General features: G+C 48.5%; 1 pseudogene; it reads left to right on the top strand.

The window, feature by feature from the left end:
• Nucleotides 1-3,947: 3,947 nt before the first annotated feature.
• LOC123191993 (metalloendoproteinase 1-MMP-like) lies at nucleotides 3,948-5,050 on the top strand (annotated as a pseudogene).
• The last annotated feature ends 8,835 nt before the right edge of the window (nucleotides 5,051-13,885 follow it).

Genomic DNA, 13,885 nt, shown 5'->3' with positions numbered 1-13,885 from the left:
GAAGAAATAAGAAAGGAAAGTGAGGATGCTTGGGTCTGGCTTAAGAAAATACCTGTAGAAACATGGGCTAGATATGCTATGGATACCACTTGTAAAACTGACTTAGTAGTCAACAACATAAGTGAGGTGTTCAATAGGATGATCTTGGATATTAGGGGCAAACCCATTAAAACTATGGTTGAAGGGGCTAGGTCCAAATTAATGGTGAAGTTCAATGAAAAAAGAACTGGAGGGGAATCAGCCAGATGGACAATTACCCCAACATATATGGAGATGCTAGAGGAGTCAAAGGAATGGGCTAGGAATTGCAGAGCGTTGATGGCAGGGCCTGATCTATATCAAGTGAATAGTGGTGAGAAATCATATGATGTGAACTTGAAGGAGTGGACATGTGGTTGCAGAAAATGGGACATGAGAGGTGTACCATGTAACCATGTTGTATGTGCAATCTATAAGTCAAAACAACAACCCGAAGATTTTGTCCATGAGTTCTTTAAGAAGCCTATGTACCTAGAAGCTTACAAGCCAATGATATACCCAGTTCCTGGACCTGACCTATGGACAAGAACAGACACTAGAGACATAGATCCCCCTGTGTTCCATAAGAAAAAGGGTAGAAACCAAACTCAAAGAAGGAAGGGCCAATTTGAAGTGCCAAAACCCAAGGATACTTCAAGAGTTGGAACCATCACATGCAGCAACTGTGGGAAGCAAGGGCATAGATACACAAACTGTGGTGATCAATTGAAGTCATCCCTTGCTGCTAGAAAGAACAATCACAAGGTATTACAATGCAAATCCTTGACATGTTTTCTTTGCAATGTTTAGTTTTGTACTATAAAAGTAATGCAAATACTTTACATGTGTAGGAAACAAGAACTGCCCCTCCATCAACACCTAATGTTGCAGCTAGTGGTACCAGAAAAGCAGCAGCATCATCATCTGGTGCAAGAGCTACTGGTGCAGCTAGTGGTACCAGAAAAGCAGCATCAGCATCATCTGGTGCAAGAGCTACAGCTGCAGTCTCTGAAGCTTCTGGTGCAAGAGCTGCTGCTGCTTCTGCTGGAAGAACTGTTGCTTCCTCATATGCTCCAGGAAGAGGTGCTTCCTCATCTGCTCCAAGAAGAGGTGCTTCCTCATCTGCTCCAAGAAGAGGTGCTACTTCTTCATTTGCTCCTCCAAGGCCTGCTGCTGCTAGTGCTTCTGGTTCTACAAGGGTCAGGAAGAAGCCAAGCAAGTTCAAAGACTATTTCTATGCTAGTGGCAATTAGTCAGACCATTAGTTCAGAGACTAATTCTGTATTTTGGGCAAAACTGCTGTGATGTTGGCAAAACTGTTGTGATGTTGGCAAAACTGCTATGATGTTGGCAAAACTTGTTGTATTTTGTACTTGCTGTGGTAGCAAGATAACTTGTTGTGATGTTGGTAAGCTATGGTAACTTGATATGATGAACTTGCTGTGATAACTTGATATGTTGGCAAGTTAATTTTAGTGTCTACATGGGTTATGATAACTTGCTGTTTGTCAACTTCTAGCCTATGGTTAGCCCATAAAGTTGTTGGTTCATCTTGTCGATGGTTGTCGATAGGCTAGGTTAGCCCATAAAGTTGTTGGTTCATCTTGTCGACGGTTGTCGATAGGCTGGGTTAGACAATAAAGTTGTTGGTTCATTTTGTCGACGGTTGTCGATAGGCTAGGTTAGTAACCTACCTATCTAGCCTAACCGTAGCCTCTCGACAACCGTCGACGAAAGGAACCTACCTCTCTAGCCTAACTGTAGCCTCTCGACAACCGTCGACGAAAGGAACCTACCTCTCTAGCCTAACTGTAGCCTCTCGACAACCGTCGATGAAAGGAACCTACCTATCTAGCCTAACCGTAGCCTCTCGACAACCGTCGACGAAAGGAACCTACCTCTCTAGCCTAACCGTAGCCTCTCGACAACCGTCGACGAAAGGAACCTACCTATCTAGCCTAACCGTAGCCTCTCGACAACCGTCGACGAAAGGAACCTACCTCTCTAGCCTAACAATAGTATTACAAACTTTTGCTCCTCTATCAATATGAGAAACCTAGAACACAATTCATATGATCAACATAAATCCATATGCTCACATCCAACAAACATATTAGTGTTCAAATATGACATAATAATCCATTACAACTAAACATCACATGACTAAGGTTCAGAAACAGCATAGTTCAACCTTGTTGGCCTCATACATTGTGCCAACAGAAACATTTTAGGATACTTAGTTCAACAGATTAGGATACTTAGTTCAACAGAAACAACATAATTTGATAACAAGTTCACAACAGATTTGCCTCACAGGAACAACATAATAATCAACTTAATAATCACTCATCACAGAGTTCTTTGATTTTCCTCAACTTAACCTTGTTTGCCTCCCCATTCTTCAGCAAATCAGCTATGATATACTCTAACTTTTTCTTCTCCTTCTTCATTTGTTCAATCTGTTGAAGACCTTCATCTTCTACATGTTTCTTCCAATTGCTAACAAGTTCATCATTGCTCTGCTTAATGACTTGTAGTGATGTCCTCAGCTCAATATTGTCTTTCTCAAGCTTAGCCTTCTCTTCCTGGGCTTGAAGTACAGCATTCTCTACATCAACATCCTGCATAATCTTCTGATAGTTCTCCCTCATCACATTCTTGTGAATTGTTGAAAAAAAATTGCTTGTTTCTTTGATGTGGTTGTGGTGCTTCTCTTGGATTAGCTTCTTCTCTTCTCCAAGCTTGACTATGAGCTTTTCTTTAGCATCATTCTCTTTGCTACTCTGCTCATACATGTCCCAAAGTTTGCGTAGTGCATTTTTCAAGAGTTCTGGCCATTCTGGGTCAATCCATTGAACCAGACCACAATTGTCACCTTCCTATAATAATTCAGACAAAAGAAAAGTTAACAGCAGCACCACAGATTCAGATAAGTCAGTTAACACCTATATTCAGTTAACAGCTACATATATTCATTTAACAGCTACATATATTCAGTTAACTTAGCTCATTTAACAGCATACACATTCAGATAAGCATTGACACATTGTTTCCTCAAAACACCTGATAAAACAACATCTTCACAAAACTATATACAGAACTATATTCAGTTAACAGGCAAAAATACATATATTCAGTTCACTGAGCACCAAACAAGGATCTGTATAATCTATGACTACCAAAGAGGACCTGCAACTAACCTGATTAGCGCATCCATAAAACCTACGGCCAGTGTTGATTCCTTGAAACACAACAGCCCTATGAACAGGAAGGTTGTGACAGCACATCGGTCCTCCAGCAACAATACCGCACCACTCCGGGTCAACAATGGTCTGTGGGATCTACATTAGTGGAACAGTGCTCAATATCCCAACTCAAATTCGTGAAAACTAAGCTCAAATCGAAGAAAACCCTAACCCTAAGTCAAAGAGAAATGATACTCACATAGGTCTCCTCCTCGTGCGAGTTGAAGAGGGGGGACACAGAATCTTCGCTACTAGTTTCGCCGTCCTTCCAGGACACCATCGCTGCGGCGGCCGGCGGCGACAAATGGACGGCGGAGGCGGCGGCGGAGGCAGGCAGAGAAGAAGGCGAGACAGAGGGGAATGGTCGAACGGGTCGGGCTGGGTCGGGCCGGCTCATTAAGACAGGTGCGGCGCCGTCTAACAGCGCGCGTCACGGGCGCCGTCTCCCCTGGCCACGTGGCGCCTGACAGCGGGCCCAACCGGTCAGTTTTTCACTCAGACGCGTCAAACCGTTCAATCAGCATTTTTTGAAAACTGTCAGCGCAAACGTGGTGGTTTTTTGAAAAAATTACGAAACCTGGTGGCTTTCTGTTTTAGCATCCCCAAATGTGGTGGTTTTTTGCAATTTACTCTCTTGCACCTCCCCTGTTTCCCAAGTACACGAGTCCATATGCGCGCGCGCCCATGTCCACCTCCTCTTCTCTCCCCTTCCTCCTCCTCTTCTTCTTGCACCTCCTCCTCATGCTTCCACCATGCTGCAGCTGCTGCTCCCGGCACCTTCTTCTCCACGGCGACGCCAACCCCTCCTCCTCGCTCGCGGACACGCTCCAGGCACGCGACGGCAACGTCACCGACGGCCTCAGGCGCTACCTGGCGCGCTTTGGCTACGCGTCCACGCCTGACGACGCCGACGGGCAGCTCGTGGTGAGCCTCTACCAGTCCACCCTCGGCCTCCCCGTCACCGGCCGCCTCGACGCCGCACGCTCGACCTCCTCACCACCCCGCGCTGCGGCGTCCCGGACCCCCAGACGAACGCCACCGCCCGCTTCGCCTTCTTCGCCGGCCAGCCACGCTGGGCGCGCGCGCCGGGCCACTTCCTGCTCACCTACGCCGTGCTCTCCGACCCGCCCTGCCAGCCCCTCCCGCTCCCGCGCGGGGCCGTACGCGCCGCCTTCCGCCGCGCGTTCGCGCGCTGGGCGCGCATCATCCCGGTGCGGTTCCGTGAGACGCGCGACTACAACACGGCGGACGTGCGCGTGGGCTTCCTCGCGGGCGACCACGGCGACGGCGAGCCCTTCGACGGCGTGCTGGGCCACGCCTTCTCCCCGCCCAGCGGCCAGCTCCACCTCGACGCCGCCGAGCCATGGGCCGTCCTCCGCGATGACGTCCACGGCGCAGACTCCGGCGCCGTGGACCTGGAGTCGGTGGCCACGCACGAGATTGGCCACGTGCTGGGCCCGGCGCACTCGTCCGTGCCGGACGCCGTCATGTTCCCGAGCCTGAAGCCGCGCACCCGGAAGGCGGAGCTCACCCTGGACTACGTCCGCGGCGTGCAGGCGCTCTACGGCTCCAACCCGCGCTTCAGCCTCAGCTCCCTCTCCGAGCCCGACACCTCCTCAGCCGCCCCGGCGGTGGCCACCACCAGGTCGCCCGGGAAGACGACGACGCATATGGCCATCCTGCTCTTACTTGTCACCGTCACTCTTCTGCTCCTCCTCTGCTAGCTTGATTGATTAAGCTCTACTCTAAGTAGATAGATATATACACTGTACACATGACACGTCTTAAGAGAAACTGATCAAGATTTTAATTACTTGGACTTGAGAGAAACTGATGAAGATTTTATCAAGTACTATGTCGAGTTTCTCGTGAATTGATTATCTTTCTTTGAATGCAAGTAACGAACAATTTATTGTGATTGGATATTGTAGAGAAAGAAGCAGAAAAATGGATAAACAAGTCAATTAGCATGTCGTCATGATTTGTTTCTGAAGCAAACAGGACAAATTAAGCAAGGATTCTTGCCTTCTTTCTTCTCGTTTGGTTGGTTCACAGATCACCAATGAATTCAGTGTGATTTAATTTGGAGAAGAAAACAATCAAGGTCTCAAGGATATGCTCAGTGTGATTTTAAATTGGAGAAGAAAACAATCGGTTATGCGTGTGCGTTGGACCATTGGTACCTGTGTTATGTGGCTAGCAACTTTTTCTCGGTGTGTTTTGCAGGTTGCTACTTGGGCTAGCACTATCACTCTATCAGCAAGGCACAGGCATATCGTGTAGCAAGATAAAGAGATGAAGCGAAAGCAACATGCACGACGAGACAATGATCGATCGATATTTATCCTCTCAGCACGGTCATAAAGTAGTTGCAGCACGCGTGAAATAGACATGTTTTCTTTGAGGGAAGTATATAGTTTTCAACCTGAAAGCCTTCCTGATGGATCCATACCCACAGACACTAAGAGCAACTCTAAGAGACCCCGCATAGCGCCCCGATCCGCAAAATAACCACCAAAATACGGGTCGGGACGGAAAAACCTGCCCAATCAGACCCCGCATCCTATCCTAGCCCACAAAAAATTTTGAAGGGCGCGGCAAAATCTCAGCCCCAACTCGCGAATACGCGGTTTTCCCTCTCGCCGCTGCGGTGCCCTGCATATAAGCGGAAGCGGTTGGTGGGGTACACTGGTGGAAAAAGGGCCTTTGGTCGCGATTCGCAACTGCCATTAGTCGCGGTTGCGCAACCGCGACCAAATAGGCGCGACTAAAGCCCCCCCCCCCTTTAGTCGCGGTTGCTTAAGAACCGCGACTAAAGGCCCGTCCACGTGGGCGCCAGGCGGCCGTCGGGGCGGAGGACCTTTAGTCGCGGTTCTTCTGGCCAACCGCGACTAAAGGCCGCCGCAGGTTTAGGGTTTTAGCCCCCCCCCCTAAACCTGTTTTCTGTTTAATTTGTATTGTTTTATTTCTTTTGTGCTTTATTTTAATTTTGAAGGAGTTTCACATATTCTACGGTACTACATACATGCATATGAATATATAATTTCAAACAAATTTGAAATTAGAACCAAAAATAATTCAAGAGGAATATACAATATATATTCAATATCATCGGATGACCATATACAATTTTGAACAAGTTTCCATACATAATTTAATGCATATAAAGTTCTACGTCCTCGTAATGGTGTTCTCCTTTATGATGGAGGACTTCCCTCCTGAACCATCCAGCTAGTTCCTCTTGAAGTGGTCGGAAGCGAGCTTCTAGACTAAGCATTATCCGGAGGTTATTCCTCTGAGCATTGGTATCACTCGGAACCCGAAATGTTCCATAAGCTTCTTGAAGCAATCTTTTTTTGTTCTCTTATCGACAAAAGTGAAACCAGCAATTCGTGCCTTCTTTGGCTTATTCCACTCCTGGACGGTGATCGAGACGTTGTCTCTAACAACGGCTCCGCATTGGTTGACAAACTTGGTGGCGTTCTTGCGGGGCTCCAGCGGCCTGCCGGTTGCACTGTCGACAACCTCGATGGTGCATGTTTCTCCTTGTTTCATCGTCTTGGTTGCGCCACGCTTTGACGACGTACTCGATTGTTTCGACGATCCGGCCGAGGGCTAAAATAAGAAAGAGAGTCGCGCGCGTTAGTACACACATATTTATTCAAATCAGTTAGTTTGTATCACCAGAGGCTCAATGTATATATATACCTCGGCGCCGGAGGTGGTTGCTACTTCCATTTGAAGATCGTCGTTTATCGACGTTTGTTCGGCATCATCTTGCTGACGGCGCCCTTCATCTTCACCGTCAAGGTTCAGATAAGAAGAGATATCATCTTCTTCTTGTCCGGTCGGCACATATAGAATATCGCCGTTTATGATGCCGAACATATGTGCTTCACCGTCCGGATCATAGTTGTCCATAATTGGGTCAGCTCTATCGTCCGCCATTATGTCAGTCCTGAAAACATGTAGTAAAAACAAATTAATTAAGTGAAGAAAGGGGGCGGTGGCGGTGGCGGTGGCGAAAGGGCGGTGGCAAAAGGAGGGGGCGAGGAAGGGGTGGGAGAGGGTGTCGCGGTAGAGCGCGAGACGGGGCAGCAGACGACGGCGTCACGGAGAGGGAGGCGAGGACAACACACATGTATAACCCTCGCCGCCCCCTCTCTATCCAAAAAAAAAACACCGCGCGCATCGCCGCCCCCTCTCCGTATATGCGCGGGGTCGTGTACATTTTTTTAAAGCGGGATCGTTGTACATTGACGCGCGGGGTCGTTGTATATATTGATTATCAAGTTTTACTTTTTTTGTTGTTAATTATCAAGTTTTATATACGTTTTTTTGTTAATTATCAAATTTTACGGTTTTTTTTGTTAATTATCAAGTTTTAAGTTATTTTACCGTTTTTGTTAAACTAATTAACTAGTTAAAATTAAAAAGAACAAAAAAAAGAAAAAAAAAGAAAAAATTCCGGTGGCCCGCGGCGCCCCTCTCTCTCTCCATGATCTCGCTCTCTGTCTGAGACCGGTGGCCCGTGCGCGCGCGGCAGTACCGAGGTCGGCCGGCGGCGTTGAGGGCGGGCGAGCGAGGCGGCGCGCGCGCGGTGGGCGAGGGAGGCCGGTGACGGCCGGCTGCGCCGTATGTGTGGGCGAGAGGGGGCGGCGCGCGTGGGCCGGGGCGGGGCGCGGTGTGCAAACATACGGCGGGCGACGGCGGGCGGCGTCGAGGGCGAGGGCGACGGCGGACGGCGTCGAGGGCGACGGCGGGCGGCGTCGAGGGCGAGGGCGACGGCGGCAGGCCTTCGGCGCGGTGTTGAATCGGAGAAGACGAGAAAGGGTTCGGGCCCTTGTATTTATAGCCCCCCCCCCTTTAGTCGCGGTTGGGGAGGCGACCCGCGACTAAAGGGTAACCTTTAGTCGCGGTTGGCCAGACCAACCGCGACTAAAGGGTTTTTTGGCGGGTTTTTGCGTTCCCGCGCGCAACGACCTTTAGTCGCGGTTGGCCAGGCCAACCGCGACTAAAGGTATTTTTCAAAATACTTTTTCTTTTTCAAAATCTTAAAAATACAAATAATATATCAAAAAATTCAGAAAAATAAAACTAATTCAATTCAATATGTTAAAAACACAAATATTATATCAAAAAATTCAGAAAAATAAAACTAATTCAATTCAAAATTCTAAAAATACAAATAATATATCAAAAAATTAAGAAAAATAAAACTAATTCAATTCAAAATGTTAAAAATACAAATAATATATCAAAAAATTCAGAAAAATAAAACTAATTCAATTCAAAATTTTATACGCCTAGGCAGGAGTACGACAGCGACGACAGCAGCGACAACGACGGCGGCAACTTAGAAGGCGACGACTACCAGTACAACGGCGGCGGCTATGAAGACTACGAGTATGCATATTATACGCCTAGGCAGGAGTATGACTAAATCACTCCAAATTTCATGTATCATCAGTGGTATCTCGAATCATTCGAAAATGGACACCAAACACATCACGGGTAATATAATTCACATGATCAATTCAACAAAGTTTGGTGCAATAAATTATTACACATCATTTCTTCCCTTGTGTCCCTGCTTGCTTACGATTGTGCCGTATCCATGGAGCATCCTCATCATTTAACTTAATGCTTGGGTCGGTGTTCACTTTGAAGGGAGGAATTTCAGCAAACATATTATAATCTTCTGACATGTCTGTCTTGTCCTCCACTCCCACGATGTTTCTTTTCCCTGAAAGAACAATGTGGCGCTTTGGATCATCGCATGATGTACTGATCGTTTTCTTATCTTTCCGTTTCCTCGGTTTGCTACTCATGTCCTTCACATAGAAAACCTGAGCGACATCTTTCGCTAGGACGAATGGTTCGTCAAGGTAACCAAGATTGTTGAAATCCACCATTGTCATTCCGTATTGCTGGTCCACCTTTACCCCACCTCCTGTTAGCTTGAACCATTTGCACCGGAACAAAGGGACCTTAAAGGAGGGTCCATAGTCAAGTTCCCATATCTCCTCTATGTAACCATAATATGTGACCTTTTGCCCATTCTCGGTTGCTGCATCAAAGCGGACACCACTGTTTTGGTTGGTGCTCTTTTTATCTTGGGCGATCGTGTAAAATGTATTCCCATTTATCTCGTACCCTTGGAAAGTCATTATAGTCGAAGATGGTGTCTTGGCCAACATGTACAGCTGATCTACAACATCATTGTCATTCATTAAATGTTTTCTCAACCAACTGCCGAAAGTCTCCATGTGGGCCTTCCTAATCCAGGATTCAGGCTTCCCCGGGTTGTCCGAGCGTAAAATATTCTTGTGTTTCTCAAAGTACGGAGCCACCAAGCTGGAATTGGTCAGTACAGTGTGGTGTGCTTCAGTCAGAGAATGGCCGTCCATACATATCGTTGATTTCCTTCCGATCGTGCCTTTTCCACTTAGTCTCCCCTCGTGCCGCGATCGAGGAAGACCAATCGGCTTAAGGTCAGGAACAAAGTCAACACAAAACTCAATTACCTCCTCATTTCCATAGCCCTTGGCGATGCTTCCTTCTGGCCTAGCACGGTTACGAACATATTTCTTTAATACTCCCATGAACCTCTCGAAGGGGAACATATTGTGTAGAAATACAGGACCGAGAATGAAAATCTCTTTGACTAGGTGAACCAAGAGGTGCGTCATAATATTGAAGAAGGATGGCGGGAACACCAACTCGAAACTGACAAGACATTGGATCACATCGTTCTGTAACCATGGTAGATCTTCTAGATTGATTACCTTCTGAGAGCTTGCATTGAGGAATGCACATAGCTTCACAATGGCTACTCGAACATTTTCCGGCAGGAGCCCCCTCAAAGCAATCGGAAGCAATTGCGTCATAATCACGTGGCAGTCGTGAGACTTCAGGTTTTGGAACTTTTTCTCCGCCATGTTTATTATTCCCTTTATATTGGACGAGAATCCAGACGGGACCTTCATACTGCTCAGGCATTCAAAAAAGATGACCTTCTCTTCTTTGGTCAGTTTTGGACCAGGTCTGCCCCACAGCTGTAAAAGTTCATCAACTAATGGCCTTAGGTACACATCGATGCCGTTGCCGGGTTGCTTCGGACCTTGGATGAGCACTGGCATCATAATGAACTTCCGCTTCATGCACAACCAAGGAGGAAGGTTGTAGATGCATAGAGTCACGGGCCAGGTGCTATGGCTGGAGCTCTGCTCGCCAAAAGGATTCATGCCATCTGTACTTAGACCAAATCTTATGTTCCTTGCGTCAGCTGCAAAATCTTTGAACTCTCTGTCGATCTTTCTCCATTGCGTTCCATCTGCGGTGTGTCTCAACTCCCCGTCCGACTTACGGTCCTCTTTGTGCCATCGCAACAACTTGGCATGCTCTTTGTTCCTGAACAGACGTTTCAACCGTGGTATTATAGGAGCATACCACATCACCTTGGCGGGAACCCTCTTCCTGGGTTTCTCGCCCTCAACATCGTCACCAGGGTCATCGCCTCTGATCTTATAACGCAATGCAGTGCATACCAGGCATTCATTCAAATTCTCGTATTCACCGCGGTAGAGGATGCAGTCGTTGATGCATGCATGTATCTTCAGAACCTCTAAACCTAGAGGGCAGACAACCTTCTTTGCTTCGTACGTACTGGCGGGCAACTCGTTATTCTTTGGAAACATATTCTTCAACATTTTCAGTAAGTTTTCAAATGCCGAGTCAGCTACACCTGCATGTGCCTTCCATTTCAGCAAATCCAGTGTGCAGCCCAGCTTTTTCATACCATCATCGCATCCGGGGTACAACGACCTTCTGTGATCCTCTAACATGCGATCCAAATTCTCCCTCTCCTTTTCAGTTTCGCAGCGTCTCCGTGCATCAGCAATGGTCCGACCAAGATCATCAACGGTCTCATCACGTGCCTCTTCTTCACCTTCACCTTCCCCTTCACCTTCCCCTTCACCTTCAGCATCCTCCATGAAAGTATCACCGAAATGAGCAAGATAGCTTTCATCGATGAAATCATCCCCTTCTTCATCTTCTTCCATTATAACCCCTCTTTCTCCATGCTTGGTCCAACAATTATAGCTTGGCATGAAACCGTGCCGAAGCAGGTGCAGGTGAACTTCTCTTGAGGAAGAGTAACCCTTCTGATTCTTACAGTCAACACATGGACAGATAACAAAACCCTTCTGCTTGTTCGCATTAGCCACTACGAGGAAATCTTTCAAACCCGTAGTGAACTCGCGGGAGAGTCGGTTACCGTACATCCATTGCCGATTCATCTGCATTATTATAATATAAAATATATAATTAACCATCATGCATTTGTTAAACTAACTAGCTATAAACAATAGAAATTAAACAATGAACAACACGCATGCATATTTTATCAATGACACACATGCATGAAAGGTTCAAGTTGCTAACCGCGATCGAGGAGGAAAAAATAAATGAGGAACCTCAAGTGTGGCTCCAACACTTCATATCATGTTTGTTTCACCCTCTTGGGGCATTTCATCAAACACCTTGTGTGCATAAGAGGAACCAAAAGCAAACCTACACCCCCTTGTGAAGCTTGTGAAGAGAAGTGGCACCAAATGGCCAAGTGAGCGTGCTGAACTGGTATATATAGGGGAGGAGCTTTAGTCGCGGTTGGCCTGGCCAACCGCGACTAAAGGCCTTTGGGCACCTTTAGTCGCGGTTGGCCTGGCCAACCGCGACTAAAGCCCCTCACGTGCACCAGCTGGCCACCGAGCGCCCTGGGCCCAGGCCTTTGGTCGCGGTTCGTCTGCCGAACCGCAACTAAAGACTTTATTAGTCGCGGTTCCTACAGTTTCGCAACTAATGGGGCTGGACGGAAGCCTCTTTTTCTACCAGTGGTACATTTCAGCCCACGCTTTCCCCATCAACCACCTCCTCTCCCCCCTCGTGCCGCCTCCCAAGATTCCGGCGAAAGCAGCCGGCAGGAGCTCGCTGAAAGGCCGCCACACGCACGAGGCCTCCCCTCCCCCCCCCCTTGCGACGGCGAGCCGTCGGATTTGCGGATCTGCGGCCCTTCATCGCGGGCCGCCGGAGTTGGCTTTTCTGGCCAGCGGTGGCTGCGCCAAGCGATGGAGTAGTCGGGGAGCATCTCCCGCAGCGATGGGCCGCGAATATCCTTTTTTACGGGTCCGTTATGCGGGGTCTGCAACTGCGGCCGTCTGCGCCGGCCCGCAAAGGCGTTTTTTCGCGAACTGCAAACACGTTTTGCGGGCCGGTCGAATGCCGGGTCTGCTACAGTTGCTCTAAGGGCATCTCCAGTGCTCACCCGTAAAATGGACACTACATCCGTCCGCGGGCTAGTGACCAGTCCAAGAAACGGGATGTGGGAGTCGACCATCCAACGCTATCCATATATTTTTGTAAAAAAAATAATGGTATCCACGTACATTTCAATAATTGTTTAAACAAACCGGTCGAACTTCCTTTAAATCGGATGATATTCATACAAATCAGACGAGAACATTTACATTTTGAACATATTTAACTAAAACCTCTACTGGATTAAGGTAAAACTACTCTAGGTGGCGGCAAATCTTCATTCTCACAACATGGATACGCTAAACTAGTATACGGCCGGCCACGCCGGATCTCCATTGTCTTTTCCATGTCCGGCAGCCCGCTCATCGGACTGCCGTATGCCCCCGAAGGTATACGCTTCATTGTAAAGGGCAAATAGTAGCCTCCGTTTTTGCATGTCTGGCTGTGTTGCTCATCAGAGTGGCACCGGAGGGATATGCTTCAGCCGGAGGGGAAGGACGCCCCCCGCTTTCGTGAAGCACGAGTCAGGGTTGGTTTTGGGGCGGGGGACGACGGTGGCCTACGAAGCGGGCAAGACACCGGATGTGCACGCTGGTGGCGCCGCCGCGGTGGCCTTCTCAGGATCCAAGAGGTGGCGACCTTTCATGTTCTACTTTTCCTCGATGTTGACGGCAGACGCGGACATGCGGGTTGCCGCCTCATCGATCTTCGTGAAGCCGGCACGGGAGGAGCGGTACGCCACAACCTCGTCCACGGCAGCCATGGTGCCTATGCCACCGTGCTCCCCCGCGTGCTAGCCTAGAGCAACTCGTAACTCCTCCGCGAGCTGGATTGGAGCCGCGAGTTGCTCAAGCACATGTCAGCTTGAAGCGGCCACTTGCTCTTCTATGCGCCAGCCTGCAGCGGCCTGGGGCGGTGTGGGAGGTGGAGCAGTGAGTTGCATGTCTCATATCCGGCGGGCTCGGCGACCACCCACTAGTAGAAAAGGGGGCTTTGGTCCAGGCCGGGTAAGCCCATTAGTCCCGGTTCAGTCTAGAACCGAGACCAATGGGTGCATTTATCCCGGTTCGTGTGGCTAAGGCATTAGTCTCGGTTCACCTGGGCCCTTTAGTACCGGTTCGTGCCACGAACCGGGACTAAAGGGTGCGATGCCCATTGGTCCCGGTTGGTGGCACCAACCGGTACTAAAGGTTAGACCTTTAGTCCCGGTTGGTGCCACCAACCGGGACTAATGGGCTTTGAGGCATTAGTACCGGTTTATGGCACGAACCGGTACTAAAGGTCCCATTTTCAAACTCCCC

This window comes from Triticum aestivum, chromosome 2A (genome assembly GCF_018294505.1).
Source record: "Triticum aestivum cultivar Chinese Spring chromosome 2A, IWGSC CS RefSeq v2.1, whole genome shotgun sequence".
Lineage (NCBI taxonomy): Eukaryota > Viridiplantae > Streptophyta > Magnoliopsida > Poales > Poaceae > Triticum > Triticum aestivum.
Note: the sequence above shows the minus strand (reverse complement) of the source record. Positions and strands in the feature narration are given on the sequence as shown.